We start from the raw sequence: 12,339 nt of genomic DNA, 5'->3' as shown, positions 1-12,339 counted from the left end.
ATGAAGCATCCAATTATGACTGTTGAATTTCCTATTTCTCCCCTCAGTTTTGTCAGCCTTTGTTTCACATATTTTGAAGCTCTGTTGTTAGGTGCATGTGTGTTTGTAATTATTGTAACTTCTTTATGGATTGACCCTTTTATAAATATAAAATGTCCCTATATATGTGTGGTAACATATTTTTCTTTTAAGGTCTCTTTTATCTTATGTTAGTGTAGCCATCCCATCTCTCTGATGGCTGTTATTTGCTTATATTTTTTTCCATCCTTTTACTTTCAACCTATTTGTATCTTTGACTCTAAAGCAGGTCTCCTGACACTGAAACTAATATAACACTGTATGTTAATTATGCTTCAATAAAAAAATACAGTATGTCTCCTATAGACAACACATAGTTAGGTCATGTCTTTTTATTCATTCTGCTAGTCTCTGTTTTTTTTTTTATTGGATTGTTTAATCCATTCACAATTAATATTATTATTGATACATTTGGATTTATGTCTGCCATTTTACTTTTTGTTTTCTATATTACTCATGTCTTTTTTGTTCTTCTATTTCTTCTTTACTGCTTTCTTTTGCATTAAGCAAATACTTTCTAGCATAACATCCTAATTTCTCCAAGAATTTTTCACTATTATATTTCAGTAATTTTCTTAGTAATTGTTCTATCGTTTACCATGTACATTTTAACTTATCAGAATAATTCAGATTTATACTAACTTAGGTTAGTATAACATATAGAATGTTTCCCCTAAATAGCTCTATATCTCCTTGCTTTCTTTTGTGCTGTTATTATTATAAGTATTCATCTATAAAATATTACAGACTTAATGATACAGTGTTATAATGCTTATTTTGTACGATTTTGTCTATTAATGCAGCTGAGAAAAGAGGAGTGCTAATATATATTCAGAGGGATTATTTCTCAAGTAACAGTCAATAAATATTTGTTCAATGAATGGTTAGTGAACAAGAAACAAAAGAAAATGTACTTCAAGAAGAAAAATGTGATCAACTGTGTCAAAGGCTGCTATGAGGATGATGAGAGGTGAGAATTGATCACTGGGTTTGGTAACATGGAGGCGTTAGTGGAATTCTGGGGGTAAAAGCCTAGTAAGTGTGGGTTATAGGACATATGGAAGCTGAGGAAATGGAGAGACATAGGCCACTCTTTGGGAGTAGTTTACTATAAAAGGGAACAGAGAAATGGGACTTAGAGGAAAATATGAGGTCAACAGAAAATGTTTTAAAAGATGAATGATAGTGGAGCATTTAGTATGGTGAAGGTAACTCAATAGGGAGGTTTGTGAGTTAAGTGAGTGGGAAGAAGATCAACATCCAAGTTGAGAATTGTCTGAGGTTGAAGAATGAGCATTTCATCTGTTGGATATCAGGATGTTAAGAAGGAGATGTAGTTTTTTTGTTTTTTTGTTTTTGTTTTTTGTCTCTGAATTAAGCAAAACCAGAAACAACCTTATATCTGAGGATCATTTAACAAGAGCCACCAGACACATCCCAAAGAACCACTACAAGAGGTGGCTAAGCCAGCCTTATGGGGTGGCCATCATCTCATCCCTACCTGGGGACTATGCTGTTCAATATGGTAGCCATTAGTAACATGCAGCTACTTAAATGTAAATTAATTAAAATTAAGTACAATTTAGCAAGTTCAGCTCTTCAGTTGCACTGATTACATTGTGGATGCTTAATAGCCACATGATGTTAGTGTTATTTCATTGACCAGCACAAACATAGAATTATTTCCTGCATTGCATGAAGTTCTGTTGGGCAGCATTGGTCTAGAACAGTTGGTGGAGAAAAAAATGGCTAGAGTAGGGGGTTTGCAGCCTATGTGGAGAATGTTATACATTCGCACACTCTGTTGCCTTGTTGATTTCCCAATTGTATGCTTGGATGTGCTCCAGATCTGTTGCTTTTTCCTGGACTGATTGGAGCAGGAAAAAGGAACTGGAGAAAGATTGTGGGTGGTGGGAAGACAGTATGTAGCACTCAGACAGGGGTGGAGAAACCTTCTCTTCTAAACATTCCCCCAAACATGGGTTAGTGAAAACTTAGTAGACACATTGATATCTGCGGGGTCTCTTTTGGCTTTTAATTCTTTGATTACTTTTAAACTACACGATGAAATATATAAACACATTTTCTTACAAGGTACAATTTAAAGTTTTGCCTTAATCTTCATTGTCATTCATCTTGAACAAAAAACTAATTTTAGCATCATTTTGGGCATCAGAAATGAAAGTTAAGGTGCCTGGGTGGCTCAGTTGTCTAGGCGTCTGCCTTTGGCTCAGGTCATGTTCTCAGTGTCCTGAGACGGAGCCCCACTTTGAGCTCCCCGCTTAGGGGGGAGTCTGCTTTTCCCTCTCCCTCTGCCCCCCCACCTGCTCATGCACTCTTTCACTCTCTCTCTCAAATAAATAAAATCATTAAAAAAAAGAAATGAAAATTAAGGAGAAGAACAGAATCTGCTGGGAGAGAGATACTTTTGCAGCCACCATCTGTCTCCAGCTGCAAAGGTGCATACTAGACCCTCTACCACACTGTGCTTGGATGCTCCCAGGCACTTGCTCGCTCTTTTACTAACATGTAACAGCAGGTCTTCAGGAAAAAAGCAATAGCGTTTATGCATTGTTTCAACTTTTATTGCATGTGTAGAAGATTTTTTTAAAAGTTAGTTATTAAAGATTATATTAAAATCTTATTTTATATTTTCTAGCACTTTTGACATGATTTTAGCAACACTTAATAATATTTTCATTCCCACAATCCCCTTTGTGCTATCTTGAAGTGGATCCTTATGCCTCCTAAATTATTTTGTTCTCTAATGGTGTTTCTGCTGAGAAACTGGGGTATGATAATTCGTTCCTTTCACTAGTTTATAAAATTTTTGCTACAGTTATTGCTAAAGCCTGAGTTAATGGAGATGTTCGTGTAATAGGTACACCTGTCAACTAAATAGCCAGGTCTTATTTGAAAATCTTTCAAAAATAAATACTTATTAGACAAATTCAGAATATATTTACTGAGAACCTATTACATACTAAACACTGTCCAGACTCCAAGGATATAGCAACAAAGAAGAGGGAGCCTTTGTCCTCATGAAGCTTCCATTCTAATGAGGAGAGACAGATAATAAAGAAGTATAAAATCTTTGATTTCAAGTCAGGCAGCAGTAAGCATTTGAAGGGGGGAAAAAAAGGTAGGACAAGGAAATAGTAGAAAATGCCTGTGAGTAGTCAGAGAAATAGTCTCTGAAAAACTTCACAGTTATTTGAACAAAAGCACTGGAATCAGTCACACAATTATCTGCATACAGAGCCTTCAAGGTAGAAGACAAAGCAAAGGCAAACGTGGAGGAGCACTCCTGCTGCCTGTGGCTGGAGTGGAGGTTCAGGAAGGCAGACGGTAGAGAGTCAGAGGCAAGGAGATGTGTTATTAACCAGGAACTGGATCATGTAGGGTCTTGTAGACCATGGTAAGAATTCTGGATTTCATTCTGTGTGAGGTGGGATTGGCTTCAAAATAATTCAATGAGAGGATGGGAAGGAAAAATCTGGTAGAGGTCTGAATGAAACAAGAATAGTCAGATGTAGATAATTGAATGAGAGTTCATCGTTCTTTTTACTTTTGTGTATCTTTACACATCTTTTTTTAAAAAAAAGATTTTATTTATTTATTTATTTGAGAGAGAGAAAGAGAGAGAGCATGAGCAGGTGGGGGAGGGGAGGGAGAGGGAGAAGCAGGCTCCCCACTGAGCTCAGAGCCTGACGAGGGGCTCCATCTCAAGACCCTGAGATCATGACCTGAGCCGAAATCAAGAGTCAGCTGCTTAACTGACTGAGCCACCCAGGCGCCCTTCTTTATGTTTTCTTAAAACAAAATAATTTTTAAAGCATTAGAGAAAAGAACTCATAAATCAAACCCCTCCCACTCAAAATCTTTATTACTGCTTATTTTTAATTAATTAATTTGATAATTATATAACTATTAATTATTTCCTCTGCTTCTTTAGTTTACCCTTCCTAGGTTTTTGTGTTGGGTGCTTAGTTAATTTATTTTACTTTTTTTCATATTTTTGAATGTATTTAATAAATTTTTTTTTGATAGCTGCTTTAGCTATATTGTATAGGTTCTGATATGTCATTAGAAATTATTCTTATATTTGAGAAACTTTGCAGTTTCTCTCATTACTTCAGCTTTGACCCAAGCATTGCGTAGCTTTTTTAACTTTTCAGGTAGAATGAGTTTTTTTGGCTTGTTATTAATTTCCAGTTTTATTTCATTGCGGTCAGAGATCACTGTTTATATTATCTCTGTATGGGAGAATTTATTAAAGATTCTCTTGTGATTCAAGAGATGGTAAAATTTTATGTCTTCCATGACATTTGAAAAGGTGTATTCTCTATTATGGAGTTCAGAGTTCAATATATGCCTGTCACTTCTACCTTACTGATGAGATGATGTTTAGAACTTCTAGATCCATCTAAAGTTTTATTGGTTCTCCTGCTCAGTCTCATTAAGAGAGAGGTTGTTTAGGGGCACCTGGGTGGCTCAGTTGGTTAAGCGACTGCCTTTGGCTCAGGTCATGATCCTGGAGTCCCTGGATCGAGTCCCGCATCGGGCTCCCTGCTCAGCGGGGAGTCTGCTTCTCCCTCTGACCCTCCTCCCTCTCGTGCTCTCTGTCTCTCATTCTCTCTCTCTCAAATAAATAAAATCTTAAAAAAAAAAAGAGAGAGAGGTTGTTTAACATTCCTATTATCCTAGGTTTCTGTGTAGTTTTACTTTTATCTCTGATAGTTTCTCCTTTATGATACTTATGGGGTGTTTTGGGGCATAGATATTAATAACTCTTATGTATTCTGTCATGATTTGTAACCTCCGGAAATATCTTTCATAGAAGTTTTTGGGTCTTAATTTTACTTTATCAGATATCACTCATATCCCCTTCTTTCTTATTTCTCCTTGCTTGGTGTATCTGCCTATCATTTTACTTCGAATCTTTTGGAATCTTTGCATTTTAAGTGTGTGTCTTTTTTTTTTTTAAGATTTATTTATTTATTTATTTATTTGAGAGAGAGAGAGAGAGAGAGTGAGAGTAGAGGGGAGGGGTAGAGGGAGAGGGAGAGGGAGTCTAAATCAGACCCCATGCTGAGTGCGGATCCCCACATGGAGCTCAATCTCACGACCCTAAGATCACACCTAAGCAGAAACCAAGAGTTGGGTGCTCAGCCAACTGTGCCACATAGACACCCAAGGGTGTCTCTTAAACATATTATGGGATTGTTGCTTTTTGATAGTTCATCTGAAATATTTTAATTGGGAGTTAAGCCCATTTTCATTTATGAATATGATTATTATGTTTGGTCTCAGTTATGTTTGGTCACTTAGGAGGAAAGAAATGATCAATTCAAATGTAGCTTTTCCTTGGGCTGAAATCTACACAACTTTGTGGTAGTAAAGCACCTACTTTTGTTGGGCGTGGGGGAGGAGGAAAGTGGTTTTCTGGAGACTGCACTCCTTGAACCGTGCTGTGGACAATGCCAAGATTGGTGGAAAGGTAGTAGCAGAGTCTAGAGGATGAAGGAATGATGGTGTGGTGTGGCTAATGTCTATTCACTTTCTTACACAGTAATAGAATTTTTAGTTGGATAAATTAGAAACGTGACTACCCAGTGAATCTTACTTCCCAGGCCCCCTTGCAATTAGGTGTGGCCTAAACGACTAAGTCCTAGACAATAGGATGTGAGTAATTTGATGTGTGCAGCTTTTTAGTCTTGCTTTTAAAATGTAAGGGCCATGCCCTCCATCCTCCATCCCATTTCCCCTTTCTCCTTTCCTTTTGGCAAAAATATGGATGAGATACCATAACCCAGAGATGCATCTTGGACCACAATCTAAAAACTGCAACTTGAGGATGGCCCAGATTTCTGACATTATGGGATACACTACAAGCCCTGAATCCCTTATCTGGATGTTTATGTGTAAAAGAAATAAACTTTTTTTTTTTTTTTTAAGATTTTATTTATTTATTTGACAGAGAGAGACACAGCAAGAGAAGGAATACAAACAGGGGGAGTGGGAGAGGGAGAAGCAGGCTTTCTGCTGAGCGGGGAGCCCGATGCGGGGCTTGATCCCAGGACCCTGGGATCATGACCTGAGCTGCAGGCAGATGCTTAACGACTGAGGCACCCAGGTGCCCTGAAGAAATAAACTCATGTTGTTAAGCTACCACATTTTGTGGACACTTGATTAAGGCACTCTAACACAGATGCTCTTAACTAGGAGTACACAGACCTATGGGCATTCCCTCCAGTCCTGTGTAGGGCAGTGTGGAAGCTGGAGGAGGAGCAGCTTCCTGGAATCAGGACACTTTCAATTCAATGTATAAGGGTTTCCATTTGAGCACAGAAGACTGAGCACTCTCTTGTGTCTTTCCTCAATCTGAGATGCCCACTGCATATATAAAAGAGAATACAAGTTTGGCTAGCAGTTGATGAATGATGTAAATTTCCATATGTTGGCTGGAAGATGGAGGAGAAAACTGAGTGGACAAAATCACAGCCAGAATAAGTGGAGAGAGGTTGCCCAGAAGAACCCTAGCTAGGTTCTACATTCAGAGATGATGGGCACCAGAGAATGTGAGGGTGAGAAGTGGGGATAATTAACAATTGCATCACAAATAATCCACCTTCACTCCCCTCGTTCTCTCCCACCTTTTCAGAGTTCAGTCATCCCAGTGTTTACCCTCCCTCACCTCAGGCATATAATCAGGTTTCCCTCAAAAGGAATTGTACAGTAAATGTAAAGATAACTAGGAGATCTGGGACAGGTGTTCATGTCTCAGAATAAATATATACTTATTATGGCATCTAGGGGAGGCCCGAACATAAGTATGTATTATTTTCACTCCAGGGTTTGGTGGATAATGGATCTCACATATATTCACTGAGTTACCAGCCACCTTTCTTTTATTTTAAAATATTAATAAAATCCAAACATAGACATTGAAAGAAAACCTGTAGCATGCAAGAGAAGGATGGAGAGTAATAGGGGAGCTATTAATAGGAGAAAAAAGATTATTATAAAAACTGAAGAGATGGTAAAACAAACTATTACTGTGAGAGAACTCAGAGTTGACATTTCATCCATAGAACAGGAATAGAATGCTATGAAAATGGAGCAGAAAACAATAAATTGTTGTTGGAGATTAAACATATGGTTGTTGATATTTTTAGAAAGAATATATTTAGAAGTTTGGAAGGTTAATTCAAGGCATCACTCAGAATCCAGAGAATAAAATATGAAAGGAAATGTAAAAGTATAGAGGACCAATCTAGAAGGGACAGAATGGAAGAAAATTTCTCAGAGCTGATCAGAGACACATTCTTCAAACAGAAGGGTTCCACTGGATAGTGAGCAGAATAAATAATTATAGTCCCAGTCCTAGTCACATTGCTGTGAAATGTTAGAACATATAGGAAAAAGATAAAATCTTGGGGGTGGGGGTCACAATAAAGGAATAAGACCTAGACTGTCAGCGGACTTCTCATCTGCAACAATGGATTCCAGAAGAGCATGATGCAAAAACTTTAAAGTTCTGAGAAGTATAGACTTCTATTCATAGGTAAACTAATTACTGAATGTAAGTCAAGTTAAATTCATTTTCAGACTTGTTTAGTCTTAGAAAGTTTTGTGTATCTTTTCTGAGAAAGTTACCTGAATATTTACTTCAAGGAGACAGTAAATACCAAGAGAGGAGGTTGTGGTACATACAAATCAGACTTTCATTCTAAAAATAAAAAGAAAAATGAATCTCAGGATGATAGTTATATGGCCCAGCATGAAATTTGTCTGAAATAGAACAGGAACGTGGAAGGATCTAATAAACCTTTCTCAAGCAATAAGGAGTGAGATTCTGACATTTATTCTACAATGTTCTAGGAATGTTCTTCCTTAGGACATGTAATCATTCTTTCCTTAGGAAGTATAATAAGATATCTCAAATGCAACATGTCCCAAACTGAAGTCTGATGTCCACCATACCTGCCCTGAAACCTGCTCCGTGGCCAGCCTTCTTCACTTCAGTTGTTGCCAACACCATCCTTCCAATATCTCTGATTGGCTGAACATCTTGGAGTTGTCCTTGAGTCTTCTTTCTCACCCCACATCCAACCTGCCAGAAATCTCATCTGCTGTTCCTCAAAACATACCCAGAGTTGGAACAGTTCCCATCGCCTCTGCTACTTCCACCCTTGTCTGAGTCACCATCATCTGTCACCTGGATCACTTCAGTGGCCCCCTGACATGTATGTTTTTACTCTCCTCCTCCCTTAGTCTAGTCTCAGGGCTTCAGAGATATCATGTCACTCCTCTGCTCAGAACCTACCAGTAGCTGTCCATTTCATTCACATCAAAAGCCACAATTCTTCTTCTTCTTTTTCTTTTTTTTAAGATTTATCTATTTCTTTGAGAGAGAGAAAGAGAGAAAGCATATACAGGGAGGAGGGGAAAAGAGAGAGAGAAACTTGTGCAGACTCATGCAGAGCATGGAACCCAACTTGGGGCTTGATCTCATGAACCTGAGATCATGACCTGAGCCAAAATCAAGAGTCCGGTATTTAACCGATTGCACCACCCAGGTGCCCCAATCATCCTGGCTTCCTCAACATTCCCCAAAAGAAAACAGACACCCCCCCACCTTAGGGCTTTTGCATCAGTTGTTCCTCTGACATAAATGCATTTACTCCAGGTGTCCATACATTTAACTCCCACATCTCCTTTAAGTTTTTGTGCAGATGTCATCTAAGTGAGGCTTATCCAGATAATCATATTTAAACTTGCAAATTATCTTTCACTTCGGCTCTTCCAATCTCTCCTTTTCTGCTCTATTAGCCTGTTATATGATTGATTAATTGATCAATTGATTATGTTTATTGTTTATTGCCTTCTTCCCCTATAGAATGTAAGCTCCATTGACTATTTGTTCCTTGCCTGACACTTGGTATATACTCAATAAATACTTATCAAATGTGTGTGTGAACAACTTAAAGACAGAAGAGCATTGAGAAATTTTAGAAAAATCATATACAGAAAACTGTAAAAGAAAGTCATGGTCCAAGTATGCAAGAAGCTGAAATTTGGCATGATGTTAAAAAATAATAGGATGGAGTGAGGGAGCAAGATGGCGGAGGAGTAGGAGACCTGGATTTCGTCTCCTCTCAGGAATTCAGCTGGATACGGATCAAACCATTCTGAACACCTACAAACTCAACAGGAGATCGAAGAAAAGAAGAGCAACAACTCTCTCATCAGAAAAGCGACCACTTTCTGGAAGGTAGGACGTGCGGAGAAGTGAATCCGAGGCGATATTCGGGAGGATAGACGGCGGGGGAGGGGCCTCCATCGGCCGATTCTGGCAAGTGATAGAACCACGGAGCATAAAGTCGGAACTTTTAGAAGTCGGCTCCGCTGAGGGACGTCACTCTGGTGGCTAAGCGGGGGGTGGAACCCTCCAGGACAGTGTGGTGTCAGGACCCTCGGGGTCACAGAAAGACCGGGGGTGCCTGAGTGTGGCAGAGCTCCCATGTAATGGAGCAGGGAAGCCAGCTGCAGAGGCGGAGCCCAGGCGCGGGCTCTCAGCTTGGGGTTACCATAAACTGTGATCCCCGGCACAGTTGGGCCACTGCTCCTCCAGCAGGGACCCAACAAGCAGCAGATCCAGGGAGACTCACCTTCCTCCCCCGGGAGGAGCTGCGCGGGAGTGCACCGCAGGGATCTGCTGGGTTTGGAGACTCCAGACCGGGTCGGGTGCCAGAGATAGAAACGCGCGGTCACAGGCCGGGTGAGCACTGAGTGCAGCTGCAGACCGGGGAGACGGGAGTGACTGACGGCTTTTCTCTGGGGGCACACTGAGGAGCGGGGCCCCGAGTTCGCGGCTCCTCCGGGGCGGAGATTGGGAGGCCGCCATCTTCACTCTCCGCCTCCAAAGCTGTACGGAGAGCTCACAGGGAACAAAAGCCCCGGAGAGCAAACCCGAGCAGATGACTTAGCCGGGAGGGGGCAAGGGCGGGGCAATTCCGCCTCCGGCAGAGACATTTGGACACCACGGCAACAGGCCCCTCCCCCAGAAGATCAGCGAGAACAGCCAGCCAAGACCAAGTTTACCGATCAATGAGAACAGCAGAACTCCAGCGCTAAGGGACTACTGCACATAGAATTCATGGCTTTTTTACCATGATTCCTTAGTCTTTTAAAGATAATTTTTTTTAACTGTCTTTTTGTCTTTTTATTTCTTTTTGAATTTTTCTTTTTCCCTTTTTCAAACAACATCTTATCAATCCCTTTTTTTAAAAAAAAACATTTTTATTTTTCATTTTTAGACTCATATTCTATCCCTTCATAGTAGTTACCCGTATTTTTGGCTTATATATATAAGTTGTTCTCTCTTTAAAATTTTGAGATAGTTTCTTCTAACAGATTAAAATATACCCTAAATCTCTAGTATATGGTGTTTTCTATTCCCCTGCCTGATCACATCCTCTCCCTTTTTTTTCTTTTTCTTTTTTCTTTTTTTAAATCCTCTTCTTTCTTTTTTCAAACAACTTCTTATCAATTCCTTTTATAAAATTTTTTATAATTTCCATTTTTACAGTCATTTTCCATCCCTTCATCATATCAACCCTTATTTTTGTACATATATAAGTTTTTCTTTCTTTAAAATTTTGGGAGACACTTTCTTCTAAAAGACCAAAATAGACCCCAAATCTAGTGTGTGGCACTGATCTATATACCATATAGATCATATTTGATCACATTCTGGTTTTTCTTTTGTTGTTGTTGTTTTGTTTTGTTTGTTTTTGTTTTTATCTTTATCTTTATCTTTTTTTTTTCTTTTTCTTTTTTCTCTCTTTCCCCTTCTTATCCCACTGCTTCAGGTCTTTTCTGATTTGTTTAGAGTATATTTTCTGGGGGCGTGGTTACTCTGCTAGCATTTTGTTCTCTCATTAATCTATTCTCCTCTGCACAAAATGACGAGACGGAAAAAATCACCTCAACAAAAAGAACAAGAGGCAGTACCGACTGCCAGGGACCTACTCAATATGGACATTAGTACGATGTCAGATCTAGAGTTCAGAATCATCACTTTAAAGATACTAGCTGGGCTTGAAAAAAATATGGAAGTTATTAGAGAAACTCTTTCTGGAGAAGTAAAAGAGCTAAAATCCAACCAAGTAGAAATCAAAAAGGCTATTAATGAGGTGCAATAAAAAATGGGGGCGCTAACTGCTAGAATAAATGAGGCAGAAGAGAGAATCAGTAATATAGAAGATGAAATGATGGAAAATAAAGAAGCTGAGAAAAAGAGAGATAAACAACTACTGGATCATGAGGGCAGAATTTGAGAGATAAGCGATACCATAACACGAAACAACATTAGAATAATTGGGATCCCAGAAGAAGAAGAAAGAGAGAGAGGGGCAGAAGGTATAATGGAGCAAATTATAGCAGAGAACTTCCCTAATTTGGGGAAGGAAACAGGCATGAAAATCCAGGAAGCACAGAGAACCCCTCTCAAAATCAATAAAAATAGGTCAACTCCCCGACATCTAATAGTAAAACTTATGAGTCTCATAGACAAAGAGAAAATCCTGAAAGCAGCTCGGGAGAAGAGATATGTAACCTACAAGGATAGAAACATTAGATTGGCAACAGACCTATCCACAGAGACCTGGCAGGCCAGAAAGGACTGGCAGGATATATTCAGAGCACTAAATGAGAAAAATATGCAGCCAAGAATACTCTATCCAGCTAGGCTGTCATTGAAAATTGAAGGAGAGATAAAAAGCTTCCAGGACAAACAAAAACTAAAGGAATTTGCAAACACAAAACCAGCCCTACAGGAAATCTTGAAAGGGGTCCTCTAAGCAAAGAGAGAGCCTAAAAGCAACATAGACCAGAAAGGAACACAGACAATATACGGTAACAGTCACCTTACAGGCAATACAATGGTACTAAATTCCTAACTTTCAATAGTTACCATGAATGTAAATGGGCTAAATGCCCCAATCAAAAGACACAGGCTAACAGACTGGATTAAAAAACAAGATCCATCGATATGCTGTCTGCAAGAGACTCATTTTAGATCCAAAGACACCCCCAGATTGAAAGTGAGGGGGTGGAAAACCATTTACCATGCTAATGGACACCAAAAGAAAGCTGGGGTGGCAATCCTTATATCAGACAAATTAGATTTTAAACCAAAGACTGTAATAAGAGATGAGGAAGGACACTATATCCTACTTAAAGGATCTATCCAAC

This window comes from Mirounga angustirostris, unplaced genomic scaffold, assembly GCF_029215605.1.
Source record: "Mirounga angustirostris isolate CCGP_5_RB_7025 unplaced genomic scaffold, mMirAng1.0.hap1 SCAF_10, whole genome shotgun sequence".
Taxonomy (NCBI): domain Eukaryota; kingdom Metazoa; phylum Chordata; class Mammalia; order Carnivora; family Phocidae; genus Mirounga; species Mirounga angustirostris.
Note: the sequence above shows the minus strand (reverse complement) of the source record.